Source organism: Coregonus lavaretus (genome assembly GCF_964263955.1).
Source record: "Coregonus lavaretus genome assembly, chromosome: 17".
Taxonomy (NCBI): Eukaryota; Metazoa; Chordata; class Actinopteri; order Salmoniformes; family Salmonidae; genus Coregonus; species Coregonus lavaretus.
The window spans coordinates 14,274,592-14,290,761 of record NC_140004.1 but is presented as its reverse complement, the minus strand read 5'-3'; the positions used below and the strand labels follow the sequence as shown (position 1 = coordinate 14,290,761).

At 48.1% G+C, this 16,170-nt stretch overlaps 1 pseudogene across 1 annotated transcript; it reads right to left on the bottom strand.

Moving 5' to 3' along the window:
* Positions 1-1,712: 1,712 nt before the first annotated feature.
* LOC311145033 (tetratricopeptide repeat protein 16-like) lies at positions 1,713-12,221 on the bottom strand (annotated as a pseudogene). The gene is made up of 9 exons: positions 12,187-12,221; positions 8,266-8,395; positions 7,174-7,372; positions 5,741-6,024; positions 5,218-5,359; positions 5,002-5,170; positions 2,610-2,774; positions 2,043-2,207; positions 1,713-1,808 (listed from the first exon to the last, which is right to left on the bottom strand). The product of its transcript is annotated as a tetratricopeptide repeat protein 16-like (transcript).
* Between the last annotated feature and the right edge of the window lie 3,949 nt (positions 12,222-16,170).

Genomic DNA, 16,170 nt, shown 5'->3' with positions numbered 1-16,170 from the left:
AGCTCTTTCACCATTGATACACACCCTGACTGGCACATACTTAATTCAAGCAGCACTAATCCACTTAAAGCCCTTCTCATCATAAAACTGCAAAATTCTACATTTCCCTTCAGGAGGACATAGCGGCGTGCGTTAGCTGCACGTCACCTGTTCCGAACACTACCCAAAGATTACAAACGTGTTCTGCATGTCTTAGACAAAACAGTCTCCAGCCAAACGTGAATGAAACTACTCCAGTCCACCAATAATTTTTTGACTGGGGGCAAAGCCACCAGCTCCTGTGCCCAGAGAAAGGTGTTTTTGTCTGAGGTAGAACCTGGCAGCCACTGGGCTCTCCTGGCTGCATTTCCCATTCCTGACAGGACGGTAACCTTAAACTTTTATTGCGTGGGGGTGAAACACTTTTCAGCTCCTTTATGACCACTGTCTGTCCCAGACCACTTTGTTCAGGGGCTGCAGCCCACACACACTGTCTGAGGGAGCAGAACCAAGCCCCATCCCCACCTAGACACCGCATTGTGAGGCGGCGGTCGACCACGCTCTCCAAATGGAGCGACAACGTCAACACCCCATCTGATGATTAACATCAGTCTGGGCATGGGCTCCGTGGTCGTCTGCACAAACATTGGACAGACACCATTGAGAAGATTTGGGTGGTACCGGGCATACTGTGTGAACATGTACTTTTTAATCTACTTTCTCTGCTATTCCACACTCTGCATGTGACTATGCCACTGCTCTCAATGACGGCTTATACATGCAAGGGGGAGCTTGAGTAGAATTGGTACTGTACGTTCATTCTAATCACAAATGAATCCAAATGAAGTATTGTATGTTCAGTAATTGAAACAACTGCTGGTGTGGATGGAGTGCATGTGATCAGATGCTGCTGGGGTGTTTTCTACAGGGTTGAGTGTCACAATCTCCTTATCAGCTGTTATTATAGCTGCTGTCAGAGCAGGGAGGGGGCAGCTGCTTCTCTCTCAAAACAACCCCCTCTCTTCTCCAGTCTCCACCATGTACAGTATGCTACAATCCCCAACATCAAATATTTTAAACTCTAGATACATTTAGAGTGTGTATTCAATCTATACACTTGTCTATAATCTTGATACATATGTTTATTAATTTGGCGGGAGTAAAACCTCATTTTCAGGCAAATTTACATAGCTAAATAATCTGTTAAAAATAAAGATTTACTGTATTGTTGAAAAAATGGTCCATGGAACAATAACTTTGCAATTTAACTAAATTCTCAAGCGTAGAGAATCTACACATTAGAGCTACAGTTTCTCTATCATTTATATCTGTCACATCATTGAACTGCCTTCATCTAACTGGCCAACATTTTCCTTTTTGTCATACGTCCTTCACATGTCTCCATATGCCTCTCAATCATAGTTATGGACATAAAAATTACAAAACAATCCCATAAGAAAATCCTTGTGCCCTGACAATCTAGACTAATGGATAAATTACTTTAAATCCAAACAGGTGAGGTGGAACTAAGGAAAACTGTGCCTCTACTGACACCTGTTGGATTTGAGAACAATATGGTGCCATGACAACCTCAAGCTACAGTACTATGGCCAGACTCCACCATGTCACCCTAAGAGTAGTAAACACCATAGTGTTGCTGCTTATGTGGAATTCACTCCAAACCCCCCAAACTTCCTCCAGTGGTACAGCCTGTCCTTAGAGACCAGTGCAGACTACTCCTGTTCCACTGTGCGGATGGGGGCCAGACAGGGCCCGTCACACTGCAGAGGCTGTCGCCGTTCAAGGGCCAATAGCACTGCTCTCTTCACCTGACACAGCAAACACAGGAAGTGCACCTCTGCTCAGTATGAGAGACTCTTTCAATGCTCTCAACGGGTGGAGGACCCAACTAAAACAAATACTGATCAATGGTGAAGCATGAGTTGAGTGTTTTATGTGATTTTGTGAATAAGAGTTATGGAAAGAGAGTTTGAACTGAAGGGCTTTATTGAGTGACCTCACTAGATGAGGGTGGATGAGTTTGTCTGCTGGTTGATCCTGACAATCTGCTGGTACACGTACTGCGGTGCCACACAGGCTTTAAGCGGCTCCGCCCCCTGGTCAGACTGGTCCTCTGAGGATTGGCTGTAAGACTGGCTGTCTGCGTCATGTGACAGGGTCATCTTGTCAAGCCCACTGCACATTCTGGGGAAACAGTTAGGGAAAATCTGAAATTAGCATCAACCACAGTTAGTTTGTACACTTTGGGACTGGTGTACACACCCATATTTAGGCTATATAAGGAAGGACAACAAAGCACTTCCAATTGAGACTCTCCATGGAACAAGCTTTTTTTTTGTCCAGGAGAAGTGTTCATCTGGATCTGTGCAACCGCCCTTTTGACCATTTTCAGACCTGAGTTAAATAAATATGTAAAAAAACATTAAAAGTACTTGAGGTGTGCTTGATTTAGCTTTGATTCTGTACTTTGGGGGCTATTCCATTCTATTGTACCTGGAAAACTAAACCAAGCGAAGATTAAGTACTTATATATCTTTCTGATTCAGGTTTGACCAGTTTTAGCCATGGCAGGGAGGGGTTGTAGACAAACAGTGTTAGCCTAACCAAACCTTAGCACGGAAAATGCAGTGTTTGCAGGCCTGGATGCTGTCCATCAGCTGGGCTTCGACCATCCTGGCCGTCTCACTGGACAGCACATCTGACACCGAGCAGCCTGGGAACAGACTCAGCAGCAGAGCGGCCACGTAAGCACACAAAATGGCTACACGGACTATCTGAGTTGACCCTTGTATATTATTATTATTTTTTTTTTAAACACTCACAGGGCCCTACACACTTACACACACTAATACTCCAACACACATACAAACAAACACACACACACATAATATGCACACACATTTACAGTGCATTCGGAAAGTATTCAGACCCCTTTACTTTTTCCAAATTGTGTTACGTTACAGCCTTATTCTAAAATTAATTAAATTGTATTTTTTCCTCCTCAATCTACACACAATACCCCATAATGACAAAGCAAAAATAGGGTAAGAATTTTTTGCTAATTTATAAAGAATGGAAAAACTGAAATATCACATTTACATTAGTATTCAGACCCTTTACTCTGTACTTTGTTGAAGCACCTTTGGCAGCAATTACAGCCATGAGTCTTCTTGGGTATGACGCTACAAGCTTGGCACACCTGTATTTGGGGAGTTTCTCCCATTCTTCTCTGCAGATCCTCTCAAGCTCTGTCAGGTTGTATGGGGAGAGTTGCTGCACAGCTATTTTCAGGTCTCTCCAGAGATGTTTGAGTCCGGGCTCTGGCTGGGCCACTCAAGGACATTCAGAGACTTGACCCGAAGCCACTCCTGCGTTGGCTTGGCTGTGTGCTTAGGGTCATTGTACTGTTGGAAGGTGAACCTTCGCCCCAGTCTGAGGTCCTGAGCGCTCTGGAGCAGGTTTTCATCAAGTATCTCTGTGTACTTTGCTCCGTTCATCTTTGCCTCGATCCTGACTAGTCTCCCAGTCCCTGCCGCTGAAAAACATCCCCACAGCATGATGCTGTCACCACCATGCTTCACCGTAGGGATTGTGCCAGGTTTCCTCCAGACATGACACTTGGCATTCAGGCCAAAGTGTTCAATCTTGGTTTCATCAGACCAGAGAATCTTGTTAGTTAGTTGCCTATCTTAGTTGCCTTTTGGCAAATTCCAAGCAGGCTGGAATGTGCCTTTTACCGAGGAGTGGCTTCCATCTGGCCACTCTACCATAAAGGCCTGATTGGTGGAGTGCTGCAGAGATGGTTGTCCTTCTGGAAGGTCCTTCCATCTCCACAGAGGAACTCTGGAGCTCTGTCAGAGTGACCATCGGGTTCTTGGTCACCTCCCTGACCAAGGCCCTTCTCCCCCGATTGCTCAGTTTGGCCAGGCGGCCAGCTCTAGGAAGAGTCTTGGTGGTTCCAAACTTCTTCCATTTAAGAATGATGGAGGCCACTGTGTTCTTGGGGACCTTCATGAAGGCATACATTTTTTGGTACACTTCCCCAGATCTGTGCCTCGACACAATCCTGCACTGTCAACTGTGGGACCTTATATAGACAGGTGTGTGCCTTTCCAAATCATGTCCAATCAATTGAATTGACCACAGGTGGACTCCAAACAAGTTGTAGAAACATCTCAAGGATGATCAATGGAAACAGGATGCACCTGAGCTCCATTTCGAGTCTCATAGCAAAGGGTCTGAATACTTATGTAAATAAGGTATTTCTGTTCTTGTTTTTTTTATAATTGTGCAAACATTTCTAATAACCAGTTTTCGCTTTGTCATTATGGGGTATTGTGTGTAGATTGATGAGGATTATTATTATTTTTAATCCATTTTAGAAGAAGGCTGTAACGTAACAAAATGTGGAAAAAGTCAAGAGGTCTGAATACTTTCCGAATGCACTTTACATACAGTATCTACCTCTATCGATCCAGTATCCCTGCATATATATGGTACTGGAACTGACCCTGTAAATAGTATGCTGACTTATTTTATTGTGTTCTTCTTATTTCTATATCTCGTGTGGTTTTGCTCTAGCTTGTTATTTTTAGTATTACATTGTTATTGATTACTGCATTGTTGGGGTTAGAGCTGGCAGGAAAGGCATTTCACTGTACTTGTGCATGTGACATTAAAACTTTGAAACCTGAAAAACACATGCAGACAGAGGGACAGATTTACTACAGCAGTCAGTTCTGCACCAAGTGGGAGTTCCGCACCACTTTATGAAACATGTATTACATAAAATGAAATGTGCGTTAAAAGAAAGAATAACCTGTTCATATACTTATAAAAAAAACACTTCTTTTTTTCCCCCCAATCTGCATAGGAAGCAAGTGGTGAGAGCTTAGTACTTGCATAACTAGGGTCCTTAGTCCACATTAGGCCCTAGCCATAACAGCTCAGTATTATGGACAGAGTGGATGAGACATACAGTACAGGCATTGAGGGTCTTGCCTGATCATTAGTGGGGTCCAGGACAAGGGTACTGATAGCATCCTGCTTGGCCCCCTCCACGTTAGGCACTTTACGGTGGGGCTTTGGCCCGGTTCTCATAGTCCTGGCTGACTCAAGGGTTGTACTTGATGGCTTCAGACAACTTCTCAGAGCTGCCTCCTGGTACTTCCTGCGGTGAAGACAATACAGTGTTATGGATGACAGACTGAGACTCACCAGTCCTGATAGCAGTGTGTGCCCAGGGTGTTGTGGATGACAGCAAGGCGGATCCAGATGGCCTGGTCATCAGGAGTCATCTCCTCCGCCTGTTGGTAGTCAGCCAGGGCAAACTCCCACTCTTCCTGCTTGAAGAAACAGTCTGCACAAACCACAACCACCTCTGTAAATAGCAGAGGTGATATCTACTGTCTACTCAGATGCACTCCTTTCTGAAATGGGATATAATGGCTATATGTACTGACTTTATGCATTGATGTATTCAAGGTCTGTGAGGTGATATGAAATCAACTCTCCAGTCACTTTAAACACATCCTCTCTTGATCTCAGAGACTCCGGCCCACCGTCTATATTCACACACTATTGCTATTTCACAGGGCCAGACTTCAATTGCACCTTTTTCAAGAGGGAGCCCACAACCTCTCTCACCTCATTTTACCTCAGCCAAACTCACCTCCTTCGCCTCCACTTCCTCCCACCCCCTCAAACATAACTCCCTTCCCGTCCTCTCCTTTCCCCTCACCTCCTCAGTTAATGTAAAGGCCGCTTTCCTCCTTCTGCTCCTGGATAGCCTTGCTGAGCAGCATGGAGGAGCTACAGGAAAAGCACTGCACGGCAAAGTCGTTATAGGTGAGCACCAGCTGGGCCTGGGCCTCCTCCTGCACACCCAGGTCTTCCTGGGTGTCTCTGCTCGGCTCCGCCCCCTGGAGTCAAGCCTCACTCAGCTCCACAGCCAGGACCAGGTCCTCAATGATAGAAGTGAAGTCTTTCAGCCTGCGGTACAGAATACCCCTATGGTGCAAAATACTACATATTAGTGGATAATAGACAGTATGGAGCAAATCACAACAACATAATGTACTGTATGTAACCTCATTCGTTTACCGTGGTCCTCTGTAGCTCAGCTGGTAGAGTACGGCGCTTGTAACGCCAAGGTAGTGGGTTCGATCCCCGGGACCACCCATACACAAAAAAAATCAAAAATAATAATAAAATAAATGTATGCACGCATGACTGTAAGTCGCTTTGGATAAAAGCGTCTGCTAAATGGCATATTATTATACTGTAGATTGGTAGAGGAGAATCGGTCTGATAACATGTGTCAACATTATCAAGCTTCTAGCTTCTAACAAGAACATGTACTGAGTGTACAAAACATTATGACCACCTGCTCTTTCCATGACATAGACTGACCAGGTGAAAGCTATGATCCCTTATTGATGTCACTTGTTAAATCCACTTCAATCAGTGCAGATGAAGGGGAGGAGACAGGTTAAAGAAGGATTGTTAAGCCTTGAGACAATGGATTGTGTATGTGTGCCATTCAGAGGTTGAATGGGCAAGACAAAATATTTAAATGCCTTTGAACAGGGGTATGGTAGTTGGTGGCTTTTCACTCAAGAATGGTCCACCACCCAAAGGACTTCCAGCCAACTTGGCACAACTGTGGGAAGCATTGGAGTCAACATGGGCCAGCGTCCATGTGGAACGCTTTCGACACCTTGTTGTCCATGCACTGACGAATTGAGGCTGTTCTGAGGGCAAAAAAGGGGGGGGGGGGTTGCAACTCAAAAATATGATTGTATTCTTCATGTTTTGTGCACTCAGTGTATATCTCTTCATTGGTAGAGGAGAATGGTCTGGTAAAATGGGATCAACCAGGCATGTATCAGCTAAACCACAGGCCTAATCAACACCCTTGCTTGCTGTATCAGAACCTAGACATGTACAGATAAATACATCAACAGATGTCACAAAGTGGTTATACAGAAACCCAGCCTAAAACCCCAAACAGCAAGCAATGCAGATGTAAAGGCACAGTGGCTAGGAAAAACTCTAGAAAGGCAGGCACCTAGGAAGAAATCTAGAGAGGAACCAGGCTCTAAGGGGTGGCCAGTCCTCTTCTGGCTGTGCCGGGGTGGAGATTATAAGAGTACATGGCTATTAAGGCCAGATCGTTCTTCAGTCTCATGGCAATGCTCCAGGGCCGTGTTGACCTTGGACAGGGCCTCTGTGAGCTTCCCTGCCAGGGCCCTGCTGACAGCCTGCTGTCTGGCCCTCTTACTGGCCTCCTCTAGCCCAGCAGGGCACCTGCCTCTAGGCACGACGGACTGAGGGCCAAGGCTGACCTCAGATCATGGTAGCACTGTGTTACCTGTATGGAAAAAAGGGCTGGTAATTGCCAAGGACCTTACGATACGATATTATCACGATACTTAGTGCCAATAAGATATGTATTGCGATTCTCAAGATTCTTATTGTATTGCGATTCCATACTACAATTTTATTGCGATTTGATGTTCCAAACATATTGCTCACTATATGTCTGCTGCAGAGAGACAAGAGAGAGCATGAGAAAACAAGTTGATCAGTCAGGGAAATAAAAGTGCTGAAAACATGTTGGCTCACTATTTAAAAAGAAGATGGAGAACAAGCTATAGGATGAAAAATACTTGGGTTTTGGCAGAGGTACAGCTGACTAGCGCTAGCTAACTCTACCTACAGTAGCAATTTTTGCGAGTCAAATATCTATATAATATCATCCAAAAATAACATTGCGATATGTAACTGTATCGATTTTTTCCCCCATCACTAATGAAGAATGGTCCTGTCATTACATTAGAATGCATGTAAATTATACTTTTTAAATCATTTTATAGGTAGTCACTAGATGGCCATGTCAGAACGGACAAAAGTGGAAATGACAAACAAGTGTTGAGCTAGTACATAAGCCATTTGTCCCAAAGGTTACAGTTCATGTGGTCCTCTGTAGCTCAGCTGGTAGAGCACGGTGCTTGTAACGCCAAGGTAGTGGGTTCGATCCCCGGGACCACCCATACACAAAAATGTATGCACGCGTGACTGTAAGTCGCTTTGGATAAAAGCGTCTGCTAAATGGCATATTATTATTTATTATTCATAAGGTTAGTGGTTGAAATTGTATTTGGTGCTAGAAATAGTCACACCTGCGTTCTTTATAGCATGGTTCTGTCAGATATTGCCAAGCGTTAACACCGAGGTAACGGAGTGTGAGAGTGTACTGCTGACCTGGTTGAGCTGTTTGTGGAGATGTGCTCTGAGCGTGAACAGATCTGAGGTCTGAGAGTCTATCTCTAGCCAGTTACTAACCAGCCTCAGACAGTGAGTATAGCGGCCCAGGGCCGTCAGACATGCCAGGCTACAACAGCAACAAAGGGAGACACTTCAGTGGTTCACACTCATGAAATATTTTTTTTAATCTTAGGTGAATACCACCATCTGCTGGCTGTGCAAGGAGTGTCTGTCTGTAGAGATGGCTGAGATCAAAGGATCTCACATGCCCTCCTTAGGCAGATAACATTTGGATAAAACCAAAGAAAGTGTTTGTAAATAGTGGAAACATAAACAACTCTACTCATTTTCATGCACATACAGTGAGGAAAAATATTATTTGATCCCCTGCTGATTTTGTACGTTTGCCCACTGACAAAGACATGATTAGTCTATAATTTTAATGGTAGGTTTATTTGAACAGTGAGAGACAAAATTACAACAAAAATAACCTGAAAAACACATGTTAAAAATGTTATAAATTGATTTGCATTTTAATGAGGGAAATAAGTATTTGACCCCTCTGCAAAACATGACTTAGTACTTGGTGGCAAAACCCTTGTTGGCAATCACAGAGGTCAGACGTTTCTTGTAGTTGGCCACCAGGTTTGCACACACTTCTCCAAGTCATTAAGGTTTCGAGCCTGACGTTTGGCAACTCAAACCTTCAGCTCCCTCCACAGATTTTCTATGGGATTAAGGTCTGGAGACTGGCTAGGCCACTCCAGGACCTTAATGTGCTTCTTCTAGAGCCACTCCTTGTTGCCTTGGCCGTGTGTTTTGGGTCATTGTCATGCTGGAATACCCATCCACGACCCATTTTCAATGCCCTGGCTGAGGGAAGGAGGTTCTCACCCAAGATTTGACGGTACATGGCCCCGTCCATCGTCCCTTTGATGCGGTGAAGTTGTCCTCTCCCCTTAGCAGAAAAACACCCCCAAAGCATAATGTTTCCACCTCCATGTTTGACGGTGGGGATGCTGTTCTAGGGGTCATAGGCAGCATTCCTCCTCCTGCAAACACGGCGAGTTGAGTTGATGCCAAAGAGCTCAATTTTGGTCTAATCTGACCACAACACTTTCACCCAGTTCTCCTCTGAATCATTCAGATGTTCATTGGCAAACTTCAGACGACTGTATATGTGCTTTCTTGAGCAGGGGGACCTTGCGGGCGCTGCAGGATTTCAGTCCTTCACGGCGTAGTGTGTTACCAATTGTTTTCTTGGTGACTATGGTCCCAGCTGCCTTGAGATCATTGACAGGATCCTCCCGTGTAGTTCTGGGCTGATTCCTCACCGTTCTCATGATCATTGCAACTCCACAAGGTGAGATCTTGCATGGAGCCCCAGGCCGAGGGAGATTGACAGTTATTTTGTGTTACTTCCATTTGCGTATAAATCGCACCAACTGTTGTCACCTTCTCACCAAGCTGCTTGGGGATGGTCTTGTAACCCTTGTGTAGGTCTACAATCTTGTCCCTGACATCCTTGGAGAGCTCTTTGGTCTTGGCCATGGTGGAGAGTTTGGAATCTGATTGATTGATTGCTTCTGTGGACAGCTGTCTTTTATACAGGTAACAAGCTGAGATTAGGAGCACTCCCTTTAAGAGCCAGAAATCTTTCTGATAGAGAGGGGGTCAAATACTTATTTCCCTATTTAAAATGCAAATCAATTCATAACATTTTTGACATGCGTTTTTCTGGATTTTGTTGTTGTTATTCTGTCTCTCACTGTTCAAATAAACCTACCATTAAAATTATAGACTGATCATTTATTTGTCAGTGGGCAAAATCAGCAGGGGATCAAATACTTTTTTCCCTCACTGTAGAGCTTGGTCTGGAAGTCAGAACACATGACAACTTCAGACTATTCTTTCAGACAAATCAGACTATATTTCAGTCAAACAATCAATCTCACTCCCATCTGTTCTACTTCCAACAGCAGATAATGTAGATATTCAATTTATGTGGTTCTGTTTCGGTTGAATATTGATGCCTTTGGCGAAGCAAGTCACAGGCTTTGGAAATTGAGACTGCCATTGGCATTGCCTCTTCTCCATAGTTGCAAACTCAACTCATCTTCAGAGATCATATTGTGATCAAAGTAGCTAATACACATTCATGTCAAAGCTGAATCAACCTGTTGACATGTCAAACTCACTGTTCTATATCGTGGAGCTCCGCCCCATAGGGGAGCTCTGCTCCTATTGGTTTACCCTCTGCCCTAAGGCAGCATCAGCCTGAGACAAAATTATGCACACACCTGCAACCAATAGGAGTACAGGTGTCCCTATAAGAGGGGATGCCTCCCCTCAATCAGCCTCCCTTTTTCTTCAGCGACTGGATGACTAGACTGAAGAGCCAAGAAGAGACGAAGCACAAGACTCAGGACGAAAAACGCCGTTGATATTCCAGTCATCAACGTCGTCTAAATGAGCACACCGGGAGATTTTCCACCCCCAAAAGCTCTTTTCAGAGCTCAGTGCAGATGCACTTCCATGGCGGCCGGTGACCACCACGACCTGTGTTTAGTGTGTTTGGGATCCCAGCATGCCAAGGAAGGCGTCTGCAGTCCCCCGAATTGCGCCTCCTGCGCCCTCCTTTCTTTAAAGGAGAGGAAGCAGCGTTGGGCGTTTTTCAGGGAGGACATCCCCCTTGAGGATGTGCTGTCGATACTAGCCTCTGCTTCAGAGGCGTCGTCCGACGGCGCAGACTCGGGGGAAGATAAGGACTTTGAGGAAGAGTCTGGCATTCCAATGGAACAGTCGGACCCCATCCCTCATACTTTCAAGCCCCCCCTTTCCTTTGGAGAGCGAGAGGGCTTGTAGTCCTTATAGCGAAGGGGATACGAGCTCTGAGAGATCAGAAGCTCTCTCTTTCGCCGCAGCCTCTCTGAGATCGGATTTTCCGGGTCTCATTGAGAGAGCTGCTCAACGGCTGGTGATAAGGCTGCCCCCTCTTCCCTCTGCACCGGAGGTTGATATGATGGAGGGCGGTCCTTATTCCAGGCCAAGGAAGGCGGCAGAGCCAGTGGCTCCTGCCATGCCTTCTTTGGCTAGGTACGTTGAGGGCTCGTGGGAGGCACCTTTAGCAGCGCGTTCGCCTGTAAAAGCGTATCTCCCATTCACGAGAGTGGAAGGAAGGTTCCAGGGTCAGGGAATCCCCAGGTTAGAGAGCGCCATGGCGGCGTATCTCGTACCGGATTCGAGCCCTTGGCCCTCTTCCAAGAAGGCCACGTTGCCATCCCACAAGGACCGACTCACAGCGTCGCTGTTAGAGAAGTCCTTTGGGTTGGGAGCCCAAGCTGTAGCAGCAGCTAACAACATTGCCCTCTTGGCGGCCTCTCTGTCCCGTTTAACCACGGGCAAGACAGAGCTGGCACCGGAGGAGGTGGAGGAGGCGTCCAGAATTTCTGGCGCCATACTCCACCTGACACAGGCGTCCGCAGTCTGCGCGGGGAGGTCCATGGCCACTTCGGTGGTCGGGGAACGACACCTCTGGTTGTCCTTGACATCCATGAAAGAGGCAGACAGGACGTCTCTTTTGAACGCCCCCCTCTCTGACGACGGCCTCTTTGGGGTCGCAGTCAAAGAGGCGACGGAGCGTTTTTCCAAGCTGGAGGAGGAGAAGAAACAGCTGGCCAAGCACCTGCCGTTGGCAGGACGACTCGGCCCCGCTCCATCCCAAAGGCCATCTACCTCCGCCCCTCCAAGTAGACCGGGGTCTACGGCGAGGCGGCGTAATCGGCGTCATCCGGCGGCCACGAGCAGCAAGGGAACGGGCCCCGCCCTTCCAGCAGCTACGGTAGCCCCACTACAGCCGGCGAGGGAGGTGACGAGGATGCCGACCTAGCCCTCCAAGGGAGGCAAGAGGAGGCGTACGTGATGGGACGCGGGGGAGTGGATGGAGGACGCATCGATGGTGTCGAAAGCGCCCACTGTTCCCCCCCACCCTTCGGTTGAAGGGATGGGTGTTCATGTAAATGCCTTTGTTGATGTATTAAAGAGTTGGCTCCACCTGACTTTGTCAAAAAAGAGCTCCTTTTCCATAATACGTCCGAGAGCGTTCAAATCTCACCCTCTCTTCCTTACCACTCTAAGAGCCGTTCAGCCCACCGAGGGTGCGTTGCTGAACAGGCACATAGAGTAGGTATCCATAAGACCTCAATCAGGTCGTCACATCACACTTCACGTATAAGAAGTGTTTTACATAGCAGGCAGCAGTCCCGGTCAGATTCTGACATGAGGACGCAGCCGCTTTTTGGGGATGGCGCACTAGCACAGACTAAGGTCTCCGCTAGTACGAGCCAGACCCATGCTGCGTTCACGGAGGGCCCGATTACCGCGGTCACGAAGGTGTCCAGAGTATCGGCGCCCCCAGGCATTGTAACACAGCAGCTATCTGGGGACGGCGCATTATCGCAGACCAAGGTCTCGGTTAATGCGATTCAGACCCATGCTACGTTCACGGAGGGGCGGATTACTAAGGTTATGGGTATAACTAACGTATCGGCTTCCCTGACAGAACGAGCTAGTACTCACCACACTGAGTTTGAATCAACCCACCAGGGGTGCAGAGTTGAACACACACAGAAGGTGAAAGTTAAGAAGGTATCAAGGCGCCGCCTTGTTTTACCTCATAGAGACCTCATACTACAGACTTCTAGGAGTACTGTAGTGAAGGGCTCTGATAGTGAATTGCAGTCACCTAAGATGACGCAATCGCTTGCTGGGGATGGTGCCCTGCCGCAGGCTGTGACCTCGGTCAGCGCAATTCAGACCCGCGATGCGTTCAAGGAGGGCAGGAATACGAAGGTTACGAGTTTAACCGACGTCCCTGCTCCTCTTTCTCTCTCAGAACGCATTGATGGTTCCTCTCCCTTTCCCGGGAGGCCCACCTTGGGCTGTTCCACCACTTCGATGTTGGGGAACAGTGGCGGTAAGGGCCATAGAGGAATACAGGTCCTTCCTATTGGATGCACCACAGCTTCGTGCTCAGCCGCTTTCTCTGCATTGCTGGCAGTGGCGAAGAAGCTGCACCCTCTCACGCTGGCTAGAACAGACGTTGCAGAAGGGTTATGCTCTCCAATTCCACCGGACCCCACCCCCGTTCAGGGGAGTGGTGGAGACGGTGATGAAAACGCCAGACAAAGTGGCCGCTCTGATGACAGAGATTACGGAACTTTTGGCGAAGGAGGCGGTGACAGTAGTTCCCCGGGAGCAAAGGAACAAAGGGCTATATTCGCCTTATTTCCTAGTGCCCAAAAAGACGGGGGGAGTGAGGCCGATTTTGGATTTACGCATTCTCAACGAGAGCATAACTAAACGGCCCTTCCGAATGCTAACGACAAAACGTCTGCTGGAATGTGTCCAGAGAGGGGACTTTTGTACGAGCATAGACCTAAAGGACGCGTACTTTCATGTGCCGGTTCAGCCGCGTCACAGGAAGTTTCTGCGGTTCGCCTTTCAAGGGGTGGCGTACGAATACACGAGGATGCCATTTGGGTACGCCCTGGCACCTCGCACATTTTCCAAGTGTGTGGAGGCGGCATTGGAACCGTTGCGTCGTCAGGGAATACGGCTACTAGCCTACCTGGACGACCTACTGGTTCTCGCCCCGTCAGCAGAGCTGGCGATCACTCACACAACACAGACAGTGATGCATCTCACAAGTCTGGGGTTTGCTGTGAATTGGAAAAAGAGCGCGCCCTGGCCCACTCATCAGATTGTCTACCTGGGGATACAGCTAGACACTGTGAGGATGAGGGCTCGAATTTCGGACCCCCGAAGGGTAGCCTTGTTGCTAGCCCTAAGGAAGTGTCGTCCGAATCACACGGTGACGGCGCTGTCGATCATGTCACTTTTGGGTCTCATGTCGTCAGCCCACTCTGTGGTTCCGCTGGGACTCCTGCATATGCGCAGAATGCAGCGATGGTTCGCCCAACTAAGACTAGACCCATTGCGTCAACGTCATCGGTTGGTGGTGGTTCCCCTCTCGCTCAGTGCAGACCTGAACTATTGGAGAAACCCGCGCGTTCTCACGCACGGAGTCCCGATAGGAAAGGTGTCCTCTCACATCCCAGTATTCACGGATGCGTCCCTGACGGTATGGGGAGGGACATGTCAGACAAGCGATAGGAGGTGTGTGGCCTCAATCAGGTCGTCATATCAACCTCCTGGAGTTAGAAACGGTTCGACTGGTTCTGACCCACTTCGCGTCTACCCTTCGGGGTCGCGATGTGCTGGTCTGGTCAGACAACCGGACCACAGTAGCCCACATAAATCGCCAGGGAGGAGTCAGGTCTCCTGCTCTCCATCGAGCGGCAGAGGAATTGTGGCTGTGGGCTCACGAGCACCTTCGCTTATTGAGAGCAGCACACATTCCGGGCTACTTGAACGTAGGAGCAGACCTCATGTCAAGAGGGGGTCCTCGAGACGACGAGTGGTGTCTGCATCCGGACATTGTTCTCCAGATTTGGGAACAATTTGGGAGAGCCGAGGTGGACCTATTCGCGTCACGCGTGAACGCGCAATGTCCTCTGTGGTTCTCTCTGAGAGAACAGGACGAACCGCCACTGGGAAGGGACGCCTTTGCGCACCAACCGTGGCCGAGAGTTCTCCTGTATGCATTCCCTCCGCTGTCCTGCATTCTCCCACTGCTAGCCAGGGTGAGGTCAGGGGGGCTGTCAGTGATACTGATAGCGCCCGATCGCCCGGGGGCTCCTTGGTTTGCGGAGATGAGTCAGATGTTGATTGCGCCACCTTGGCCAATTCCACATCGACGGGACGCGTTGTCTCAGGCAGGAGGCACGATATGGAAATTGCCCATAATCGGCCAACCACTGAAGGCCTGGCTGCTGAGAGGGACAGGCTAGAGCGCCGTGGGTTATCTGATGCAGTGATCAGGACCATACAGGGTTCACGTGCCAGTTCCACTTCTAAGATGTATGCCAGTAGATGGAACGTGTTTTCACGATGGTGTGTCACACAAGGTGTAGACCCCATGAGCTGTCAGGTGGAGAGTATTCTCTCTTTTCTACAGCTCATGTTTGATAAGCAAAAATCGCCTGCCACGATTAGAGTGTTTGCAGCAGCGATTTCAGCTTGTCATGAGGGTTTTGGCAGAGACAATGTCTTTAGCCACCCTCTAGTGAAACGCTTCCTATTAGGAACGCGGCGACTTAGGCCAACACCTAGAGTCACGCTTCCTCAGTGGGATTTGGCTTTGGTACTCGAAGCGCTATGTAAGTCGCCGTTCGAGCCATTGAATCAAATACCCCTCAAGATGCTGTCTATAAAGACAGCACTGTTGCTCGCTTTGACTACAGCTAAGCGGGTCAGTGATTTGTGTGCTCTTTCGACGAGACCTGACTGCTTGGCCATCAATGGTGACCTGAGCAGAGCAGTGTTACGTCCTAACCCGGCATTTGTGCCGAAGGTTATTAAGAGTTCATATAGGTCACAGACCGTGGAGCTGTGGGCTTTTTCTCCTCCTCCTCATAGAGAGAGGAGTGAGGAAAAGCTCCATCGCCTGTGCCCGGTACGCACTTTGGCGTGTTACGTCGAGCGCACAGCAGCGATTAGGCCATCGCCTCAGTTGTTTGTGTGTCACGGTGCGGCTGCACTAGGTAGACCACTTTCAAAACAGCGGTTGTCTCACTGGCTTTGTGAAGGCATTGAGACAGCTTATGAGGCAGCGGGGCGGCAATTGCCTCAGGGTATCAGAGCTCACTCCACTCGTGGAGTAGCGGCTTCTACTGCCCTTTTCAGAGGAACAGGGGTAGAGGATATCTGTAGAGCAGCATCATGGTCGACGCCGTCTCCATTTATCCGTTTCTATCTCTTAGATATGTCTTCTAACTCTCT